At 44.5% G+C, this 24604-nt stretch overlaps 1 protein-coding gene across 2 annotated transcripts in view; it reads left to right on the top strand.

Annotated features, from left to right (window-relative positions):
• The first annotated feature begins 17674 nt into the window (after positions 1-17674).
• MAPK4 (mitogen-activated protein kinase 4) overlaps positions 17675-24604 on the top strand; it is a 176289-nt gene continuing 169359 nt past the window's right edge. For both annotated transcript variants that reach the window (XM_033177713.1, XM_033177714.1), the window contains exon 1: positions 17675-17850. The gene's annotated coding sequence lies outside the window, so the exon portion shown is untranslated. The remainder of the gene's footprint in view (positions 17851-24604) is intronic.

Genomic DNA, 24604 nt, shown 5'->3' with positions numbered 1-24604 from the left:
GATCATATCCAATCTTTTGCTATCACAAACTAGGCTGCAAGGAGCCCCTTTGATAAACATTATATCATATGTGTGCAGGATTAACTTTATATAATTTCTGAGAAGTGAAATAACTAGGGCAAAACATACAGGCATATGTAATTTTGGCATATATTGCCACACTTTCTTTCACAGACTTGTACTACTTTGCACTCCCTCAGTAATATGGGAGTACCTTTTCCCACAGCCTTCTTGATAAGGGCTTGTCAAACATTTGGCTATCTCTCACATCAACAGGTGAGAAATGGTGTCTTGGCATCAACTGCTGAGGAGTTACTTGGAAACTGGGCCCACAGCTGAAGAATAATGGATGTCCTTTTGAAAGGGTCCAGTACCGCCTGGGCCAGAAGTGTCTGTCTTCCCAGTTGCTTTCCAGAAAGGCCTCCCTTCCACAGCCAGTGCAGCCACTCTGACCATCCAGTGGGAATGCTGTCTGCCATCTGATCCCTGAGACTGCAGAGGCCTGATTTGACTTAGCTCACACCAGCACCAACCCCACACCCTTTTTTAACCAGGTGCCAAGATGGAGGTGTGGAGTCAAAGGGAAAAGCAGCTCCCTGCTGCACTGACACCTACGCTTGTGTGGGACTCATTAGAACCAGCTGGAAATCTCCTTTTAGCCCAGGAGAATAATAAACACCCCTAGTATTGCCTAGAAGTAGACAGATTAAGGGGTGAACAGAGGGTTGAAGACCTGCATCAAACGCAAGTGTATTAAACCCTCTCCAAAAAATTGAGAGTATGATACCCAGCCTGGGCAACATGGTGAAACCTCGTCACTGCAAAAATGAAAAAAATTAGCCAGGCATGGTGGTGTGTGCCTGTAGTCCCAGCTCCTTGGGAGGTTAAGGTGGGAGGATCACTTGGGCCTGGGAGGTAGAGGCTGCAGTGAGCCATGATCACACCACTGCACTTCAGCCTGAGGGACAAAGCAAGACCTTGTCTCAAACTTAAATCAACATCTGTCCACACTGAGTATTCCCATTTCCTAACTATTAGAAGCTGTGGAGGAGGATGTCCAGGGGAAAAAGAGGACAAAGATATTGCCATCACTTACTTTCGCCTTGCAGTTATTTTTCCAGTGTGCTGAACTTGCAAATGCAGGGGCTATGAAGGAATTTCCTCAACTTTCTTATTTCAAATGCCCCTCACCCAACTCCCTCCCAGAAAGCACTGTTAGGTGTTTTTAAGTCCCTTGCATTGTAAGTCCCCTTTTTCAGGTTCCTGCCTGCTGTTCCCACTGTTTATAGCTACACAACACACTCTCGAGATGCTCTGGGACTGCTTCAGGATGCTTTTTACCTGTGGTTTGTAGAGTTGATACAGTGGCCCAAAGACAACACACTGTCTGACCCTCCCCTGCATGAGCACACAGGCTTAGCCTTGGAGGCATTTCAAACCCCTTTCCAGGTTGCAGTCAAGAGCTAAGTTTTTCTCTAACCTTGATTTCCATCATCCCCCTACACAAAGCCTTTCCTAGAGTAAGGCTATCCCTTTGCTGCCAGCACACACCACATTCACCACATCCATTCCTGCCTCCTGGTCGTCGCTCATACTGCTCCCAACTCCCTCTCTGCTGACTGTTCAATGTATGTGCATCCTTCAAGATCGAGGTCAGCTTGCATCTCCTCCATGAAAGCTTCCCTGACCCTCTAGGCCCCAAATCATCTCTCCCTCTTCCAACTCCTAGCACTTTTGTTAGGGCCTTCACCTGTCACTTGTCTCCTGCTTGTGACATCATTTGGCTCTGTCAGACGATTTAACTTCTCTTCCCTACTGACTTGTAGGTAACTTCAGGGCAAAACCTACAGATGATAGTTCACTGGATTATTTTCACCGCTGTGTCTAGAATTTACTATGTGCATAGCAAGTGTCCGGTAAACATGTGTTCAATGAATGAGCAACTAACTCTTGCTCTTCTCCAGACTTGGTAACCATTGTAGTGAACACAGAAGTTCATTGCTTTGCACATTAGTTTTAACTCCAAGCAGGGCTTTTATCCCCATTTTCTCACCCATGAGGCCTCAGAATATGCTCACTTCATTCATGTTCAACCAGCATCTGGGCCCATTTGCTCCTTTTCATTAACCCACTAGCCTATCACCCTTTTGATAATCCGGACTCAAGGACTGCTGTTTCACCGGCCCCTCTGGAAAGCCCACCTGCTCTCAGCAGCAGTGTTCCAGGGTCCAGGCTCACTCTCCCTGGTTTCTCCTCTCAGAGGAGCTGAATATCAAGCTTCCAAGTGGGGCAGCCTTGGTCCCCAAGCATACCTGCCCTTCTCAGATGGGGCCTACTGCCTCTTCCCTAAAGGTTCACACAATTTAAGTTGCCATTTCAACAGATAACCATGTCAAGAAAGACTCCCTTTGAACATTCCCATTTTTCTTTTCTCTTTTCCTTTATACAGAAACCATCACTTACTCTTCCTTTAGGCCAAATTTTTCAGGAATCAAATTTTCAGGGTGGCTGGGCATGGTGGCTCATGGCTGTAATCCCAGAAGTTTGGGAAACTGAGGCAGGCAGATCACTTGAGGCCAGGAGTTCGAGACCAGCCTGGGCAACATGGTGAAACCCTGTCTCTACTAAAAATACAAAAATTAGCCAGGCATAGTGGTATGTGCCTATAATCTCAGCTGCTAGAGAGGCTGAGACACGAGAATCACTTGAACCTGGGAGGTGGAGTTTGCAGTGAGCCAAAATTGTGCCACTGTACTCCAGCCTAGGACACAGAGTCTATCTGAAAACACATTTTTTTTTGTCTCAAAAACAAATATTTTTCAGGGGTTTAGGAACTTTGGAGCCATCCATTTGCTGAAATAAATGGAAAGCAGTACCCTAAGTAAAGAAAATCACTTTCTGACAGGCCCAGGAGCCCCAGGTTATCTAGGGACCTCAAGAGGAGACACATTTACCCAACTCATAGGCATTTGAGGGTACAAACCCATGGCTGGGATCAGCTTTTTAAAAAGTCTTATCTGAGATTCCTTATGAAACAGAGTTCCATCAAAGTCAATTTTAAAAGCCTGTGTGAAAAATAATTATTCTTGTTGCACTTTACACAAATAATCAGGCCAACTATAATAAAGCAAATTGGTCTTGCCATGATTTGTCTTTAGTAAAAATGGAAGACTGGGGAGAGAAAACGTGTGTTTCAAAAACTATGGTTCACCTGTTATTAGATTCTAGTCTTATCAGCTGTTTTTGAGGGTTTTTTTCCTGCAATTTAGACTCACCTTGCTTATTCCTGTGAACCTCAGTGATCTCTGACTGCTGCTCAGAAAAAACAAGAGGGATGGGTAATGTAAAAATCTATATCAATATTCTAATTCTGGGCACGTAGTGGAATCAGGTAGCAACCCCGTATAAGCTTGGTTCCAACAGTTGCCCAGTTCATGGAAAGCCTTCTTATTTAGTTTACTTGGGATAGTTTTACTTATTTTACTTTACTGTTGTGAAATATATTTGCTATTCTACTCTTTGTGTAGGAGTGCAGGATAAGATTACTCAATGTTTTCTTAAATTGAATACTTATTGATCTTCCAGATATCACCTTTTGTTAGGACTCAAAGTTATAAATGGCCCTCACCATATAGATGCTTTCTGACTGAGCTCCTCTCTACCCTGAATACAAGAGACCCTAATAGTTAGGCAGGAATATCATTGCCCCTATTCAGCCTGAAGAAGTTACAGAATATGGATCTTTGTTCCTCTACAATCCTTGTTAAAGGGAGGGGGAAAATGTCAGAGGCATTTAAACCAGAGCGACTCCATCTTGAATAGAGGCTGGGTAAAATAAGGCTGAGACCTACTGGGCTGAATTCCCAGGAGGCTGGGCATTCTCAGTCATAGCATGACATAAGAGGCCGGCACATGATACAGGTCATAAAGACATTACTGATAAAATGTTGCAGCAAAGAAGTTGGCCAAAACCCACCAAAACCAAGACAGCAATGAGAGCGAGCTCTGGTCTTCCTCACTGTTCATTATATGCTAATTATAATGTATTAGCATGCTAAAAGGCACTCCTACCAGTGCCATGACAGTTTACAAATGCCATGGCAACATCAGGAAGTTGCCCTATATGGTCTAAAAAGGGAAGAAACCCTCAGTTCTGGGAATTGAGCACCCCTTTCCCAGAAAACTCATGAATAATCCACTCCTTGTTTAGCATGTAATCAAGAAGTAACAATAAGTGTAAGCATCAGAGTGGTCCATGCAGCTGCTCTGCCTATGGAGTAGCCATTCTTTAGTCCTTTACTTTCTTAATAAACTTGCTTTTACTTTGAAAAAATAAAAGAAAGCAATAACCAGTTTCTAGAATTAATTCTTTATTTGAATGTTGATACAATTTATTTATTTATTATTATTATTTTAAGATTTGTTTCCATTTTTATTGTGGCAGGATACACGTTGTAAATTTACCTTCTTAACATTTTAACTGTATAGTTTAGCATTATTAAGTACGTTCAGAACATTGTGCAACAATCACCATATGATTAATTCTTTGCATGAAGATTTCCTCAATGACTTGGAGGCTAGAAAAGTGAAACAGGCCGAGTATCCATCTTAGAGTTGGGCTTCTGCCTAGAGTAGTAGTCATAATGATAGCAACATGGGGAAGAGAAATTCTAGGCAGAAAAGTGCAGGTCCCTGGTGAAACACCACCGTCAAGCTCAAAGCCTGAAACCGCAGCCCAAAGTGAGAACTTATATTACTGTTTTCCCCCTTGAATGTTGCATTTTCCTAAACCACCCATGGCACCGTCCTGCCCCATCCTGTGCCTATAAAAACTCAGACTCAGCCGGTAGATGGGACTACGGCTGGACATCAGAGAGAATCGGCTTGACTTCAGAGGGACAGCATATCTTTGGAGAAGAATCCAGCTGGAGACGGCTGCACTTCACGGGTAGACTACCTACCCGCCCCAACCCCTTTTCAACTCCCTTTCCTGTTGAGAGTTACTTTCATTGGCAATAAAATTGCCTGTATTTACCTTACTTCAATTTGTTCGTGCGACCTCATTTTTCCTGGACGCCGGACAAGAGCTTGGGAGCCATGAGTGTGGATACAAAAGGCTGTCACGCTGGCCCTTTGCCCTCACTGGCTGAGGGCAGCCGCCTCATGCGAAAAGGCAAAGGGCCCACTGAGATGCTAACACTTAAGCCATCCACGGATGGTAAAGCTAAAAGAGCACTGTGGCATGCCCTCTGGGGCTCTGGGAGTTGCAGGCACCACCGCCTGGATGCTGCCGCGGGGCCTGCATGGAAATTCACTCCTGCCGGTGCCAAAGCGGCTGGGTGGTTCCACCGCTCGTTCCCTCCAGTTGTTGGACTAATTCACTCATGTGCTTCCTCCCGTGAGGAGTTTGGAGCAGCGGGCTGAGAAAACCAGGCACCCCTGTTGCTAATCCTGTGAAGGGGTCAGGGAAATACCTGCCTCGACAACAAGGACTTACATTCATACAGCTTTCCCCAGTTTGCCAGATATTTCCATACTCATTATCGCATTTGACCCTCCCTCATCATCACCCTGGGACATACAGAAGGTTCTGTCATGGGAGGAGGAGGAACCTCCAGGCTTGGCCACTGCCTCCCTCCCATGCCGAGTCCTCCCCCTGCGTGGGAGGCCGCGACACAGCCCATGTGTGTGCCTGTAGCAGAATGAACTTTCAACGTGGAATGACTGACAGCCTGACAACCATGTACCTTACTTCTTCTGAAGGAAAGGCAGAGAATTAAATCTGTCCAGAGGAAAAGGACTGTTTTATCACTGGTCATGAGCCTCGATGGCCTCATAAGACTCAAATAACCTAAGCTGAGGCCAAGAACCTGGGCCTGTGAGGGGAGTGCTGGAAGGTGGGCAGGGAATTTGGACTGCATGTGCGTGGGATAGGCAGCTTCTCCGTGGCTTCATCTGTAGCACTACCTCCTGCCCGTCTGCCCTGGAGAGACCAGCCTCCTCCATGGCCAAGTTGTTGTGATGCTGCCACAGATATAACAAGATCCTTTGCCTAGGTACCATGAATGAGAGTCTCTTTGCCTTTCCCAACCTGATATCATGCGATGTCCTCTGAGTAGAAAGGGATTAATTGTCCATCTGCTATCTATTGGTTTCAGTCCACATAAATGTCTCTGACCTGGATCTTGCCATAACGGTTATTTGCTGTCTTTTACCTCTGTCTCTTGGCAATAGGGGTTTGGGCTATAGGGATGGGCTCTGACACATCCTCCTGCACTAAATTATTCAACATTCCTCTTCTTATCTTTGCAGAGAAGGAAGCTGGGGCCCAAGAAAGGAAATAAACCAAATATACAAAGAAAAGGAAATGATATATACTTGTGACTAAACATCAAATTTGCTTCCAAGGTTCCCCGCTGCTCGATATCAGAGAGCAACATGATGCACTGTATAGACTTCATTTTGGAGAATTTAATACACCTGCTAGTTTTTCAGGTGTATGTCCTTCCAGTGCCAACTGCATAGCCTCTATTCCACTTCTTTTCCTTCATAGCAAATTTCATTATTTTTTAGAAACAAAATTTTCTGATTACAAAAATAATAAATGCTAATTTATTATTAACACAGGAAAATGCAAATTTTAAGAGGTTCTTCTGTAACTTTTGATATTTTTATGTATTTCTTTCCTGCTTTTCTCTTTGCATATAAATAATATACATTATACATAACAACTTTACAATCACATTTATAGCCTGCTGATTTTTATTGGATTCATTATAAATATTCCTGTCATTAAAAATTTCTTTCAAAATATCATGTACATTGGCTGGAACAATATTCCACCATGAAGACATACCATAATTTATTTAACAATTCCCCTGTTGCTTGATATTTACACTGTTGCCAGCATTTCTCTATTATAAATAAAACTGCAATTATCATACTTGTACCTAAATCTTTGTCAGTATCGCTAATTATTTCCTTTGGATAGATACCTAGAAGTGAAAAATCTGGGTCAAAGCTTAGCAACATTGTAACACATTTGATTGTGTGTGATACATGCTTGGTCAAAACTTCTCGAAATAAATGTCTGTATTTTATGTCACCATGCCTTTCCCCTTTTCTCCGGAGCCGTCTAGAGCCTGGCTTTTGCCCACTCTGTGTCTCTGAAATGGCTCTCCTGAAAAATCTCATTTGTGTTTTTCAGTCTCATAACACTTGACTCCCTCACAGCATTTGTGCTGTCAGCTACCCACACTTCCTCACAACTCTATTTCTTTGACTTCTAGAATTCCTTTCTTTCTTATTTGTCTTACCAGTTTTCTGATATACCTGCCTAGACTCAGGAAATATTTTGGCTGCCGGTAACAGAAAACCCTGCTAACAGTGGCTGAAGTGAACAAGGACTTATTTTTCTTGCACAACAGAAGACGACATACAGCTGCCAAAGTTGGCTTAGTTGCTCACAGATGCTAGGTCCAGCATCTCTGAGATTCTCTTGGTATTCCCTTCATGCTTGTTGCCTCAGAGATCACAATGTGGCTGCTGCAGCACTAGGCATCACGTCCACATTCAAGAAAGAAAAAATGAGGCAACCTCTCCCTTTTTGCAATCATTTTATTCAGGAAGCATGTTCTCTTTAGCAGGCCTCCTGCTGTGTTTCATCAGCCAGAACTGGGTCACATATCAGGCTGTAAGCCAATTTTGATTCATCCTCTGGAGGTCTGGGATGGTGTTATCCTCCTGAGATCAAGAGACTCAACCTGAACAAGTCAATGTTGTTTTGGTAGGAAAAGGGGATGGTAGAGTGTGGAGAATGGCTTTGCATGGACATTGAAGAGAGTTGGTGATTTTAGATTCCTTCCTTAACCCTCTTCCTATTTGACTTCTTCCTAGGAATATCAGCCATAAACACAGATTCCCCTCTTACCCACATCGTGATGATAGTTCAAAACCTGAATCTCCAGCTCAGGGTCCAGCACCCTCACAGTATTTCTCTTGAGATTCTTCAGGCATCAGAAACCCACTTTCTCTGTTATGAATTTTCCCAAACTGGTACCAATATTACCTACTCCAGGAGCTTTCAAATGTGTTTTCATATCAGAATTTTTTTTTGTTTTAAATGGACATTACATGGAAAGACATTACATAAAGCAGATACTTTTATTTCTATCTTGCAGTCCTCCTCCTCATGGGGTGGGTGGGAGAAGGGTTGTGCATCTCTCAGAATCTTTTTTTTTCTATTTAGAGTCCAGTTCTTGCTCTGTTGCCTAAGTTGGAATGGAGTGGCATGATTGTGGCTCACTGCAGCCTCAAACCCCTGGGCTCAAGTGATCCTCCCATTTCAGTCTCCTGAGTAGCTAGGACTACAGGCGTGCACCACCATGTCCAGCTGATTTTTTGAAAAATTTTTGGTAGAGATGGGGTCTCACTGTGTTGCCCAGGCTGGTCTAGAACCCCTAGCCTCAAGAAATCCCATCTCAGCCTCTCAAATTCCTGGGATTACAGGCATTAGTCACCATACCTGGTTTCAATCTCTTGCAATCTTTAGGACATTGACAAACAGAATTTATCCTGATGTCTGGGCTCGGAATGCCCCAAAGCAGATCCTAAGACAAATGCTTATCTGATACTACTCTATTAGGCAGTGTGGTCAGTGCTAGGGAAATAGGAGTGAGGAGAAAGGTGAGTCTTTCCAGTCTTCCAGGACAGGGAAGGAGGGAGAGAAAATATGCAAGCACACTAAGGAGCCAGTCAGCACTTGGCATCCAGCTCAACTGATTGCCTAATCTTGCCAGACCCTCTTCTGCGTGTCCATGTGAGCTGTTGCATCTGAGGACAATCCATCTCTGGGGAGAATATTAGAAGAGTATATCTGCTGGCTCCTGAACCCATTGGTCAAAACGTCACCTTCCCATTATACGCAGGGGTGCCGAAGGGTCTTGGTAGCATCTCACACTTCAGGGGCAGCAGGTGAGCCTCAGAGCAGGAGGTTAGAAGTGCACAGCATGAATAAGAGGTGAGCTAATGTTGGGGCTACCTGAGCAAGGACAGTCCCTGAGGTGGCCAGCCAAAATAATGTGAGGCCATAAAGATCTGAGGTGATACACAGAAGAAGTCTGATACAGTTGATGAACATCCCTATTACACAGGTGAGAAAAGTACAACCCAGAGAGGGGAAGTGCCTTCTCCAGTCTTACACAGTTAGTTAGTGGCAGAATGCTGTACACTAGACTCTCAGTCTAGTGTTCCTTTATCATGCTAAGCTGTCATTGAATGAATTTTTTTTTACCTTTTTTTCTCTTGAAGACTCAAGAAAACATCATCAAAACCCTGACCTTTCTCAACCGAATATTCTAAGTGACTTTGGTATCAACTTCATCCATCACAGACTGTGTGCACATTTTCATTGGCACAGTTTTTGTTTGTTTGTTAACCAGGTTCCTTTAGAGTTAGGCAAAGGAAGTCTCCACTTCCACAGTGAAGGGGAAGTCTATTATTATCAGCCACATCTGCCAATATTAGGTAGAGGCTTTCTTTGTCTTTGCCAGAATTGGGCAGCAGCCATCCTTATGTAATAAAATACTGAGGATAATTCTAAACTGAGAGTGATGTACCAAACTTAGATGAATACTTTATAGTTTCATATTCTTTTTAATATTGAAAATTGCCATTTACAGTTCCCCTTCTTTTACAAAATCCTTTTCTGTGAATGACATGGTATACATCAGGCATAACTATAATAAGTATAGACTTTCTTCCAGCAAACAAAACCAAACTGGGGAATAGGTATTAACAATGCATAAAGAAGTCGTATTTGTACTACAGAGAAAGGTGGGAATTAGTTACCTTGTTTTAGACCCTGGACCTTTCTAAGAATTGTTATTCTGTGAAATGATTTCCTGAGGCTGGCCACCTCCTAGGAGATGACACTGAAGTACAGAAGGCCCTTAAACAATATGGGTTTGAACTGTGTGCGTCTACTTGTATGTGGATTTTCTTCTACTTCTGCCACCCCAGAGACAGAAGAAATACCCCTCCTCTTCTTCCTCCTCCTGAGCCTACCCAACGTGAAGATGACAAGGATGGGGATCTTTATAATGATCCATTTCCACTTAATGAATAGTGAATATATTTTCTTCTCCTTATGATTTTTTTTTAATTTTTGTGGATGCATAGTATATGTATATTTTTATGGGGTACATGAGATATTTTGATAGAGGCATGCTATGTATAATAATCACTACTCTTTTAGTTTTTGTTTTTGTTTTGTTTTGTTTTGTTTTTGAGACAGAGTCTCTCTCTGTCACCCAGGCTGGAGTACAGTGGCACAATCTCAGCTCACTGCAACCTCAGCGTCCCAGGTTCAAGCAATTCTCCTGTCTCAGCCTCCCGAGTAGCTGGGACTACAGGTGTCCACCACCATGCCTGGCTAAATTTTGTATTTTAGTAGAGACAGGGTTTCTAGTATTCTAGTATAGAATACTAGAGTGTTCTATAAAAACAAATGACACTGACTGACATGCAAGTATACACTCCTAATAAATTCACCAATCCTTGCTTTCCCTCTGGGTACACACATTTCCTGGCCACCAGATAGCTTTTATGAGGACTCAGGTTTGTTCAAATTATTTTTCCAAAGAAATGGAACTTCCTAAAAGATTTTAGGTTGTTATATTCTTGAATTGGTTGAGCAAAATGTCTTTTCTGATCTTTTATAGTTGACTGAACGTGCTGGTGAAATAACTGAATTCATTGTGCTTTCACTAAAGACTTGTGTGTGTGTGTTATTTATATTAAAAGTATTAAAAAACACATTGGTATTTAATCTACCCAGTAATAATTTTTAATGTTTTCCCATGAAAATTACACAAGCAAGACTAACCATAAGAAATGCCGTTACTAGTAAAATTTCTGATGCATAGACAGAGGCTTCCTTGGATGTGTGCTAAGGCAGACGACACAGTAATTTTAAGATGATGGTCTTCATAGAGCCAGAAACAATTTCTTTTCAATTTTTGAAGCAAAAATTATTTCATCACTTAGAAACACGTTTTTAAATGTCCCTTGAGGTTTCTTAGTTCATGTAAACAACAACAACAACAAAAACCATGTGTTGTTCATTTGCAATTATAACAGTGTATTTCTCATCTGGCATTGGAAGAGTGAGGGATTGGAGATAGTGATCCAATTCCACATTTACTGAGTGCTGATGGAGATGGTATAAGACTGCTTTCCATTTCTGTACAACCCACATCCACACTGAGAAAAGCTGGGGCCATGAACATGCTGACTTAGGGGTAGGGAGGGGAGGCAGGATAGGAAGAGAACAAATAGACTAAGTTTAAAAGTTAGAACTGCGAGTCTTTGTCCAGCGGGTTATAACCATCAGGGTGTAAATATATAACACTGTTCTAATCATGTAGTAAGCACTCAATAATTAAGTGACTAGGACAAATATTAGATTAATTGTCTTCTAGGCTCCTGGATGTCAGGGACCATACTAGCTTGGCATGATGGTTGTTTGGGAATCTAAAACAATAATGTATACTCAAAGATTTGGGAATTGAAGGATGAAGTTCATAGACCACTCTGAGGCTGGTTAGCTCAATTAGGTACCAACAAGACACAGGCAGTAAGTTTTATGTCCATAAAAATATGGGCTATTCATCAAACCATGGGGTAATTTTATAAGCATGAGCCACTATTGGTGATGAAGAAAAACTCAAGCAACAGGATTGGGGGAAAACTCGGAATATATTCTAATAACAGGAGATCGTATGAGAGGAACAGGACATTTTAGCATGCCAGGTGATGAATTAAAACAACCTGGAGAAATGAACAAAAGAATCATTGGACTCTTTGGGCTCTCATGGAGAAATGACAAAAGAAACCAAAGTAAGTTCAAGTTTCCACACAGAGCAGATGAAGGGAGGAAGTAGGGTTCTGAATCTCACATTGTTTTTGATCATGGGTCATGATTTAAAAACCATTTAATGGTGTGACCTATGGTGTATATACACACAAACATGTATATCTGAAATTGTAATGTCACAAGTGATACGCTTATCATTTACAATGAATTCTGCTATTTTCTATTCTATTCTATTCCATCATTTTAAGAATACCAGCACAATCTACCTAATTGATTTCACAGCCCATAATGGGTTATGATCTATAGTTTGAAAAACACAGGACTGGGTAAGCACTAAGGGTAGGAAAATGTACTTAAAACTCTGGTGAGGACTTACCTATCATGGATTGAAAGAAGAGACTGCTGGGATGGGCTAAGCCAGTCAAGAAACTTGTGGGAAGTAAGCAGGCTAGAGAGGTCTGCACTGCCTGTGGGAATCAGGTGAGAGTCAAGATCTGCCCCAGGTGACCACTGGTCACCTGTGTTAACTTGCTTTGAAGACATGCCAGAATTTCTACCAAAACCTTTAAGGCATTGAGCATTTTGAGGGCTACAGAGGAAGACAGGCAGGGTTGGTGGCTGGTATCACTGAGTGATGCTAGTTACAAAGGATCCTGGACAATGCTACTTTGATGCATGGTTACAATCTTTGCAGATCTTACAGAGGAAGTAATTTACACAGTAGGGATTCAACTCTTCCCTGCTCAAAATGTTGAAAGAGCTTCTCAAGATACTTAGGATAAGGTCAAAATCTTTGTGATGGCCTACAAACCCCTCGCATGGCCTGTGCCCTGCCTCTCTCTCCATCTGCTCTCCCCACCATCTGTCCCACCCTATAGCCTATGAGATACTTTCCAACTTTCCAAACTTTTCCTTAGTGTCCCTCATACTGTTCCCTCTACTTCAGCCACTCTTCCTCTGTTCTTCATCCAATTTCATTTTTACTCCCACACGAAACGTTTCCTGATTCTCCAGATGAGATTAGGTCTCCTTGTTAGACCCTTCACACACACAGGAAAATCACTTATCTGTGTAAGCATGTATTTAATATCTCTCTCTCATTAGACTATGAGCTCTGTGAAAGCAGGGACTATGTCTGATACAAGATAAACACAACTACTTTAAATATCTTACCAGGAAACTGCATTTCATTTTCTTTGATAATATTTAGAATATCTTCTGAATCTATGCTGATATCACCTTTTTATTGATAATATTAATTTTTTCTTTCTCTTTTCCTTAACCAGGCTTCTGAGGGGTTTACCTATTTTATTATTCCTTTTAAACAACCAGATTTTGGGTTTATTTATTCTTTTTACTATATTTAGCAACACCACCACATTCTACTATTAGTTCTAATAGTTCTTCTTAAAGAACTAGAGTCTTAAGGTTTTTAGTTGTGCAATTATAGCATTTACAATGAAAGACTTTCTTTCTTCCTTTTCCATATTTGTATCTACTATTTCATTTTCATGTCTCACTGCTTTATTTTAGTCTCTAAAACAATGTTAATAATAGTGGTGATAGGAGGCATCTCTGTTGTATTCCTGAATTTGGTGGCTTTAGTACAGCTCCATTTTGTGTGCTGTTTGCTGTGTTGTTTTGAGTAGTCAGCATTTATTGTTCCTTGAAGGACCAGTAAGGTTGGATGAAATCCAGAAGCATCCTGAGAGTCACACAAAAAAATAATTATTTCAGGAGAAAGGAGTGATTGACTATGTCAAATGCTGTATAGGTCAAGTAAGATAAAGCCTAAGAACTGATCATTAGATTTAAAAACATGGAGGTCTGTGATGACCTTGACCAGAGTAGTTTGCATGGAGTGATGACTGGAATGGGTTAGAGAGAGGATGCAGGGAGAGGAAGTAGAGACCAGGAGAGAAGGCAAGTTCTGTTTTGCCAGGAGATGTTGTAAATGGGAGAAGAGAGTTGAGGCAGCAGCTGGGGGAGAATGGGGTCAAAAGAGTATTTTTGTTTTGTTTTGTTTTTTAAAGATGGGAGACATTAAACTATATTTGAAAGTTACTGCTTAGGACCTGGCATTAAGGCAAAACTGGTGATCAGACAGAGAGAGGCATGTTTACAGAGAGAAGTCCTTACAAAAGTGAGAGGAGTGAGATCGTGTACCCAAGCGGAGGGTGACTTTTTTTTTTTTTCTTGAGACAGAATTTTGCTCTGTTGCCCAGGCTAGAGTGCAGTGGTGGGATCTCAGCTCACTGCAACCTCCACCTCCCAGGCTCAAGCGATTCTCCTGCCTCAGCCTCCTGAGTAGCTGGAACTATAGGTGCACGCCACTGTGCCTGGCTAATTTTTTGTATTTTACTAGAGACATATTGCCCATGTTGCCCAGGCTGGTCTTGAACTGCTGAGCTCAGGCAATCTGCCCACCTCGGCCTCCCAAAGTGCTAGGATTACAGGTGTGAGCCACTGTGCCCAGCCAGAAAGAGGCCTCATGCAGTATTCAGCCCTCTTGCCCTTCTGCCTTATGCCATGTGGGGACATAGCATTCCTCCCCTCCAGAGGATGCAGCCATGAAGCGCCATCTTGGAAGCAGATACCTGACCCTCACCAGAGACCAAACCTGGCATTGCCTTGATCTTGGATTCCCAGCCTCCAGAACGGAGGGAAATACATTTCTGTTCATTATAAATTACCCAGTCTTGGGTATTTTGTTATAGCAGCACAAACAATATAAGACAAGGAGGGAAGGCAGAATATGAGAGACAGGGACAGATGCTGGTAAGTGGGCCACTGTAGTCACCTATTGTTTCTTTTTCTCCATGGACGTATAGCTTTCCTAGGTGATTCTCATAAGCATGCAAGTGTGGAATCACTAGTTTATAGCTAGAACCAAGCAACTCACACAGCTCATCACTTCCTTCAATCAAGTCGATCCCGCATCTTGGATCTCATCTCTCTTGTGGTAAGGAAAGGCATTTCCAGAAGGAAGAATGAAGAAAGTGTGATTTAAAATTCCTAGGCCCTAGATCCCACTCTATGAGAACAGCCCAGGCCCATCTCATCTTCATAGCTGGACAGGCTGGACCTATGAGAAAAGAGAGGGAGGAAAGGAAAGGGAGAGGGAGAGGGAGGGAGGAATGGAAGGAGAGAGAAAGGGGTAGATAAATAGAGACAAGGAGAAAAAACATCAGTCCTCTCCCAAGAAAGAAGCAACCCAAGAGGGAGAGGGGCACCTGGCTGCTGAGGGTACCCCCTCATCTAGAGGCCATGATACAGTGGGTTCCTCAAACATGGCCAGTGCTTACCCCCGGAAGAGAGGCCACATGCAAAGTCACTGGCCCCGATGCCAACTCCTCCTGGGAACAGAAAGGGTAGGGTCAGGAATCTGTTTAATCATCTAAGTTGCTCCCCTCCTCTACCTAGGTCTGAGTCAAAAACGGGTGCCATGGGAGACAAATTCAGCCAGCACAACATTTTTGAAAATTATACCGAAATACCCTAAGCAAGGCAGACAGGGCACTTTTTTGCTCTATGCAGCACCCCCTGCCCCCATATCCTCCAGGGCCACTGTAGATGTGGGCACCCCTGGCCTAGCCACCAAGTTACAGCTTCTGGTGTCTAGTCACAGGCAGTAAGGAAATGCTGGCTCATTTTTTTTTTTTTTTCTCGGAGAAAAAAAGTCTTAAAACAGAATGACCTGGTGAACTTCCCAACTCCAGAATTCTGTGCATCTATTTTCTAGTGATTGACACTGACTTCAGCCAGCTGTCTCTTTAGGAGTCTTCCCTATGGGGTAAAAATAAGAAATAACTTGTTTCCTGATAGCAGCAAGGAGAACAGGAGAACACCAGTACCTGACAGCGGAGAGCCCCAGACAGATACTCGCTTCTTGTTCATTCCCCTGCTATTGTACGGTAATGGGCACTGATATTAAACATGCATATTTCACAGTCTCTTGCCCCACGATTTGGAGGATGGCCATTCACTATGCATGAACCACTCACTCATGCTCATCACACAGAGAAAATTACATTTTCCCAGTTGCCAAATGGAAGAGATAAATTATCTCACGTGGACAAGCACATTGCTCTCAAGAGCAGCTTCCAGACTCAAGACAAAGAGATAAAAAAAAAAAAAAAAAAAAACAAAAAACACGCTGGAAGGGACTCTGAGCTTTCCAGATGTTCTTGGGGGCCAGTCTCTTCATTCGGACTCACCATATCTTCACTTTGCATTTAGTGGGCTTAAAGTGGTGGGACATTTGTCCTTCTGCTTCTTTTGGATTAAATGAGCAGCCTTGGGCCTCTTATTCTTCCTTCATAGAAGAGATGTTATAAAAATGAAAAAATCAACACAAAACATTTCATATTTATGCCTACTTGCTGAATTGGTAACACTTGTAATGAAAATCAAGGAGGCAAAATGTTAAAATGTTCTCTTTGGGGAAGACACATTGGAATCTTACCACAGTTGTACAGACACTTGCTTGCTACACACTACTTCCTTATCCCTAACTATTATCTGAGGTTAATGAAGGTCCTAATAACTGCGGTCTCTAACTTAGCATATATTCCTAAACCTACTACCTGCACACATAGAAGTCGCAGCACAACCAGGCAACTAACATTCATTACCCTTCATACCACCATCACTGTGCAAACCTTTAGCGCATTTTCCAATATGATCCCACAATCTTTCATTTTTATGTTTTTGCCCACGCTAAAATTCGACAGCGAATTCTTGCAACAATTATTAAGCGCCTGGAATTGCATTAGGCTCTGGGGGTAGAGGTGGGGGACGAAGAGAGAATAAGCGCAGTACACAGCAGACCTTATTAAAGTGCCAAAACGCCCGTCTCACTCGGAAGGCTTTGGGAGTTGGGAGAGGAGAGAGCTCATGGGCAGCTAAAGCCACCAGCGACCTCATTATACGATATTTAGGTTATCAGACTTTTCTATGCCTAGAAAAGCAGCGCCTTAACCATTCCAACGGGACTCACCGCGTTCAGTGACGCCCCTCATCGGTGCCCACAGCTTTGGGCTCGCTGAAGGGACCACAGAAGCACCAGTTATTACCAGTGTTAGGGTCCAGTGGCTTCTCCTGTCCCTTTCCTCCGGATCCCAAAGTGTTGGTTCCCTTTTGTTAGTTTTATTCCGGTCATACCAATGAGCACACTTTCACAGCCCAGGCGGCCCGCTCGGAATCTGAGGCCGGCTGGGGACCGGTGCACGTGGGCTCCGCGCCCCCTCGACCCTCGGCCGGGTGCCCCTTCCCGCGCGCGCGGGTCTCCCCGGTTCCAGAGCCCACCAGTCCCCGCCGGCTCCCTCTCCCCACCCACCCTCCCACCGGGCCCCCGGCGGCTGCAGCAGCGCTGGGCTGGCGGGGCGGCGACCGGGCTCAGGCGGATCCCCGCTTCCCGCCTTCCCGGCGCCCCCTCCCTCCCGGATGCAGCCTGAGGATCCCCCACCCCCGGCGGGCGTGAGGACCGGCGTCTGAGTGACTGGAGCTCCACCGCGTGTGCCCCGGGAAGGCCAGGCTACCCCGGGACGGGGCTCGGCTCCCCAGGTGAGCTCCGCGGGGCTGGGTCCGGGAAGGCCCCGGGGCCGCGCGGCGGAGCGGCCTGGAGGCTGCGGGAGGGCAGAGCAGGGCGCGCGGGGCGCGCGGGAGGCGGCCGCCCCCAGGCGCCCAGGGCCGGGCTCCCCAGCGCCACCGCCGCAGCAGGTGGGGTCCCAGCGGGCGGGGGCGGGGCCCGGCTCGGGGCGGAGCCGCGGCAGCGGCAGCGGCAGCGCAGGCTGGGGCCGGGGCAGGGGCCGGAGCCCGAGCCCGAGCAGGAGCAACGAGCCGGGCTGTCCGGGCGCCCGCGGGAGCTTGCCGCGCGCCAGGGCTGGGACCGGCCTGGCCGAGCGCGCCGGCGACGCGGCCGCAGACAAAGGGCGGCTCGTGCCCGGGCCGCCGCGCTCTCGGGCTCTGCCTCGGTAAGTGGCTCCCCCTCCACTGGCTTTCTCCTCCCGCCGCCTGCGCCTCTCGGAGTTCGGCGGGCTCCGGAGAAGCGGGGAAGAGATGAGACTTCCTCGCACTGTCTGCCTCCGCACCTCACCCTAACAGTAAGCCCCCCAGGCCAAGCCACTGCCAAACTAGCGAGTTTCCGAGCGGCGGGGGTCTCCCGCGGGACCCGCCTGTCTGCCCTGGGTGACCTCCTCGCCAGCGGACCGCGCGCCGGTGCTGTCCCCGACCCGTTTGGGATGGGAGGTTGCAGCTGGGCTCCCTGCGGTGTGTTTAGGGAAGGAGGATGCAGGGGCCGGGCCCCGCGAGGGGACCTCACCCCCCAGGGACAGTCCCCAGCGCTTGGGGTCGCCGAGGGGCGGTTCACACTGCGAGTTCAGATTTGGATCGCGGTTGCGGGGTCTGCCCCAGTCCCCGATTATCCTCCCCTCCAGCCTCTCCCTTCCTTGTTCAAGGGTTGATACAGAGCCCTCTCCCCTCGCCACCCGACCGAGGCGCCCACACTCCCGGTCGGTAGCCCCTGGGAGAAGGGGAGTGGGGGGACTCCGCCGCTTTCGCCGCTTGGCGATCCAGAGCTCCAGCCTGCCAGAGAGGGCAGCGGCTCGGGTTTGACATCCTGGGTCCTGGGCCGGCTCCCCCAGCCTCCTCCCGGGTTGCTCTCTATCAGAAAAGCAATCGCAAGTCCGACCGGCTTTTGCTTTTGTTCTGCCTGCTACTCGCTGGAATCGTAGGTAAAGCCGGGGTGGGCGGATGCCCCGGGAGGGGGCTGTGGCGGGAGTTCCAGGTGCGGCCCCGAGATGACCGTTGGAGGAGGCGGTTGTTTCCCGCCCCTGGGTGGGGAACGTATTCTGATCGCTAATCGATACCTTGGAGCCAGCAGTGGGTCAGCAGCGTCCCGAAAGAGCGCAGCGGCCGCGTACTGTCACGCGCCTTTCCAGCACTCTGGAAAGCACTACCTCGAGACGTGCATTTCCATTCATGGATCTGTGCCTGGTGGTTGATTAATGTCACCCCTGCCTGGGTTCTCTAAGGAGGAGTGTCCGCAACTGTTCAATAGCCATTTACTGGGAGGTTACTGTGTGCAAGGCAGCTATCTTACAATAACCTTAATGTAAAAGATACTTATTGAGCACCTACTGTGTGAAAAGCAGGTATACTACAAACTTTTCAATTGAATAGATACGTATTGAGCACCTACCCCGTGCAAAGGTGAAGTGTCATGACTGTTCTCAATGTAACAGATATTTATTGAGTACCTACTATGTTCAAGGTAGCTATGCTATGACCTTATTGTAACAGATATTTACTGAGCACCTACTAAGTGCACAAGGCTTTTTTGCTGAAGGGTTGCCCAGTGTACTTTTGGGGTACAGATAGAAACAAGGGAGAGAAAATATAGTATCTTCTGACCCTTGAGTCTTCAACTCCTTTAGTGACCTGCATTTTAACCTTTCCGAACCGCTTGTGTGGTACATGAAGGGCTGATTGTCTACACTTGAGGGTACACTTCTATGCTTGAGGGTTTGTCAGACAGGAGCAGGGCTGAATAGTAAAAAGTCTTGCCTGGAACCTCTTTCCAATTCAGTTTCCTTGCATTAGAAAAGTCAGTTTCTTTGCGTAAAGCTCCATGGAGTTATCACAGGGAATCAAAGGGCAAAGCCCTAATGCTCAAAGGGACAGAGAATCTGTGCTGGAGACAGACAGACGAAAAGACACCTCCTAAACAAGGAAGGAACCAATAGAGGAAGGGAGAGAGACGCGTGAAGACAGGGCCAGCTGAACCTTCTAGCCCCTTACTCCAAACTGATACCGGTGGTGTTGGTGTGAGAGAGTCTTTAAGTCCCATCATTGCCCATGGCTGGGGCCCTAGGACTGGAATTAAATAGTTTTCCTGCTAAGAGATTTGATGAATCTGTTACTCTGATAATCAGGATCTTGAGATGCACTGGAATATCCAGACTGGCAAGAAAATCATATCCATTAGCAAATATTTGAGTATTTACAATGCAATATAGGCATTTATCAGGGAAACGTAGTCTAAGATGTAGTCTTTGTCTTAAAGAACTCTGGTTCACGAGATAAACATGTAAAATGACAACTTGGGCAGCATATATGAAAAGCCAGGGGCAAATTCCTCCTGGAATTTAACATAAAAAATACTCTCACCACATGGAACTGTGGTTTTTCTCTTATCAGACATTGAGAACTCTCTACGTGCCTTGTATGTTTATCTTTTTGCCTTGGCCTCTGGAAATTCCTGGTAACAGCTTTATCCCAGCTTCTTGGTACAATGATTTTTTTTCTCCCTAAATTATTTCTGAGACCTCCCTTTTTAGTTGTCTATAAAAAAACTATATTACAGTATTTTTGTTGTGAACTTGAAAGCCTCTCTGAAATCTTTTCTGTACGTAAGCCCATTATGAAAGATACATAGAAAATATGGTAAGTACTAGATGAATGTGCTTATAAGAAAAGGGGGAAAAACTGTCAGGAATTTACAGAGAAAACAAATGGGCTTTTCAAGATGAAATAGGATTCAGATGGGCGAAGACAACTAACGAAGACTTTCCTCCCAAATTGAGGGAAATAGTGTTGGCAAAGGTGTCAAGGAAAACAAACTGTCTTTAGAGTAGTTTAGGCATTTGATAGATCTTCCTCTGGAATACTTTCCTTTCACTCAACACACAAGTGCTGCTGGAATATTTTACTGTGTCAAGGACTATGCTAGGTGTCAGGTGGGGGGCATCACCCAGAACCAGTTGAGGCTCAGCATGATCCCACAGCTGGCCAGGACCTTGGTCTCCTGTCCTGGCTGTGGGGTAGCACTGCCCTGCATCTCAGCCATTCTTTCAAGCATTCCTGGAGTTTTTTCACCTGAGCTGAACTTGACTGTAATCTTCTTCAAGGCCAAGAATGTGACTTTTTTTTTTTTTTTTCTCTACATCCTTCCCTCCTTGCAGGCTCAGGCAGAAAGAGTCGCTAGGGTAGGTGACACTTATTTTGGTGACCTCTATTGCCCATTTCTTCACCCCTTCCCGGCCTCATCAGGGCCTGCTGTCTGCTCTTCCTCTCCATCACTTTCAGCTGTTCAGAGCCTTTCACTGTATGAAAACTGGTCTCAGGGGAAAACCAATCTGTCATCAGTCACTTTCTCTTGAATACGAATGTAGGTCACTGTGTTCTCTCTTCCAGGGGTCTTTGCCCTTTAAGCCTCATTATGGAATGAAAGGCTGTGTTCACCATGAGACAATGTCAGGCACAGACAAGTGGGTGTCAGGGGTAATTGGGGAGGCAAAGTGCCTTTCCTGGTGCTCCTGAAACCACCGCCTCCTCACGTAGCCATTCTTGGCAAGGGTCCTTGCAGTCCCACGATTCATGAAAGTCTGGAGGCTTCATTGCTGTTTATCATGGTGCAGTGGTTGAAGTCAGACAGTGGCTCTCTGTGAGCCACCTGCCAGCTTGGCCCTCATACATTCCACTCCAAACTTTAAAGCTTTATTCTTTGCAGGGAGAATCCTTGTTTCCTTACCTACATGTGCCCATTATTTTAAGGCAGTGATTCTCAACCGGGGCACTGTTGATGTTATGGGCCAGATAAGTTTTTGTTGTGGGGAGCTGTCCTGTGCATTACAGGATGCTTAACAGTATCCCTGGCCTCTGCCCCCTAGATGCCAGGAGCACCATACACCAGCCTGCTCCCCAAGTTGTGACAATCCAAAATGTCTCCAGCCATTGCCAAGTATCGCCTTGGAAACAAAATCACTGCTACTTGAGAACCACTGTTCTAAGGGTTATTGGTTATTATGTATCATGCCATATAAGAGAGGCCTTATCTAATGTAATTCAATTCTTTTCAATAAAGAGAAACGAATACATGTGTAATTAACATGGCAGAACTTTTCATATAAGTAATTTCATAAATTAGAATAAATACCTCTTTTTTCAGACCTCATATCCTAATCTGGTTATTATATTAAGTTAATCTTTTGAAGCATGAAACCTCAAATTTTTCTAGTGTGGCTGATTTATATACCAGAACTGTGGGTAGCAGAACTGCATTACCCACAAGATCTTCCCAGCCTGCTACTTGAAGAGTGCCTGGTAACCACCAGCCAGGGAGGAAAATGGCAGAGGAGGATTCAGTTCTGGTGGACTTGGTGCTTATGTAATTTGATGGGCCCTCTTTAAGGAAAAGACAAAATGATAAGGGGAGCACATTGCTAGGGCACCTCCCAGGCCTTGGAAGGGTCTGGTGAGGACAAATGATGGGCTCTGAATTTAAGTTTCATTAGCTTCGTGGGAAAGCAGTCTTTGGGAAAGGTTTTGAGGAATGACTGGACAGCTGTGTCTGCAAGAATAGGAAACTAGTCCTACCTATGACTGATAGGAGCTAAGAGAAGCTTCTCAAAGTGTTGACTTAAATTGAAAGCAGAGATCAAAATGGAATTGTTAAATCCGGGGTGACCTGTACTTCTGTTAACACCTACCCTCAAAAGTAAGAACTTCCATATCGTCTGCAACCCCAGGTCCACATTAGCAGCATCATAGGTGAAATGAGGGGCAGGGTTCATTCCGGTTTAGCAGGAGGCTCTGCGTTCCACTAGTGGGTAGTAGTAACTTACTGCACCTTATAAACGAGGTTGGTCAGTGCTGAAGTTATTGCCTCGGGAAGTGAATGAAACTCTTTTTCAGGTCACTCTAATGGTATTTGAAGAGTTTATAATAGGAGTACATTGATTCAAACTTTTCTTTTGGAATACCTGAGCCTGGGATGAGACGTTCTTGCATTAAAACCAGCCAAGCAGGAAATACTTGCCCCCTTATTTTGGGGGGACAAGTAATTTAAGTACAGTCATGTGCTACATAATGACATTTCAGTCAATGAAGGGCTGCATGTGGGACTGTGAAACTGTAAGATTATAATACTATATTTTTCCTGTACCTTTTCTGTGTTTAGACGTATTTAGGTGTACAAATACCATTGTGATACAGTTGCCTACAGTGTTCAGTACAGTAGTGTGCTGTACAGAGTTGTAGCCTAGGGGCAATAGGCCATACCATATAGCCTGAGTGTGTAGGCGATTCCATCCAGGTTTGTCTAAGTATGCTCTATGATGTTCCAATAACCAGGAAATTGACTAACGATGTATTTCTCAGAGTGATGTATGACTGTATGAATTTAAGAACTTAAGATAATAAGGCTTTACAAATGAAACTATAATTCAGACTTCTCGTTAATTCATCTTTTTCCTTAGTTTAGAACACCTTAGCTTCAGTGAGGAAGACAGTGTCTAGATTTAACAAAAATTAAAAATAAGAAATAAGAAACATTCTACATGAAGATTTGCTGTGGTAGAGATTTCCTTTAAAGCATTGCTCGTCTTTCATTTGTATTTAAACAGGTTTGATTTGTATAAAATTTTTCGAGTTGAGACCTGTTTGGAGATTTTGGGTCAAATGTGCACACAGTCACAGAAATTAGACCTGAAAGAGATTGTAGGGGTTTCTGGACAGCCCTGCTTGCCCATTGAATAACTGGAGAAACTGAGGCTGAGAGTGGTTAGATGGCTTGCCAAGGTCACACAGAGATCAGCTGGGAGGCTGGGGCAAGGAGCCAGGAGCTTACCCCATCCCCTTGTCACTCATTGCTGCTGGGATACTGTTCTTCTGTCTTCCTGGTTGTAGAGTGTGTCGGTGTAGGGAGACTAGGCAGGAAAAGGGTTTGATAACTTGTCTATTTCCAGGGCACCTGATCCTCAGAGAACTACTCATTAATTCAAACTGATTACATCTATGCCAAAGGTGTGTGTAAACACAGGCAGTATTGAAACAATCACAGAAAAACTGAGACGGTTCGATTGATGGAATGAGATTATTTTATAAAAACTTCTTTTATTGCTTTTTGTATCATCTTTACAGTAAATAACTAGAATGAAAACATTTATTTGTCTATTTAAAAAAGTAATATGTATTCATTATGGAAGGTGGCAAGAATAATAAACACATCCTACCTGTGATCCTGTGATACTTTAATCTCAATCATATTTTGCTATGTTTATTTTTAGTGTTTTTTCGGCTCATTTTCAAACTCATTTGAACAATTCAGACCATATTGTATGTATAATTTTAATTGTTCTTGCCTTTTTTATTAGAATAAACAATGTATGTGTTATTGTGAACATAATTTTTGTGAACATAAACTCTTTGTGAACGTAATTTTTTTGTGTCTTTCCACAATGTCAGAGTTTTATTGATGCTATTTTTTTTTTACTTTAAATTCTGGGGTACATGTGCAGAACGTGCAGGTTTGTTACATAGGTATACATGTGCCATGGTGGTTTGCTGCACCCATCAACCTGTCATCCACACTAGGTATTTCTCCTAATGCTCTCCCTCCCCTAACCCCCACTCCCTGACAGGCCCCAGTGTGTGATGTTCCCCTCCCTGTGTCCTTGTGTTCTCATTGTTGTGAACTTAATTTTTAATGGCTGCATAATTCAATCTCGTTAATTTACCACAACGTTTTGCTATTAGTGAACATTAAGTTTGGTCCTAATTTCTCCCTGCTATCACTGCGTGAGCAACTTTGTGTCTGTGCTTTTTCTACAATTTGGATTGTTTTCTTAGTATACATTCCCAAAGAGTGAAATTACTGAGCCAAGGATGTGTGTGCATTGTGTTCAATGGCTTTACCAAAATAGTGTACCAGTTTACCTTATATTGATA

Source organism: Trachypithecus francoisi, unplaced genomic scaffold (genome assembly GCF_009764315.1).
Source record: "Trachypithecus francoisi isolate TF-2019V2 unplaced genomic scaffold, Tfra_2.0 Lachesis_group19, whole genome shotgun sequence".
Taxonomy (NCBI): domain Eukaryota; kingdom Metazoa; phylum Chordata; class Mammalia; order Primates; family Cercopithecidae; genus Trachypithecus; species Trachypithecus francoisi.
This window is presented reverse-complemented; position numbering and strand designations above follow the sequence as displayed.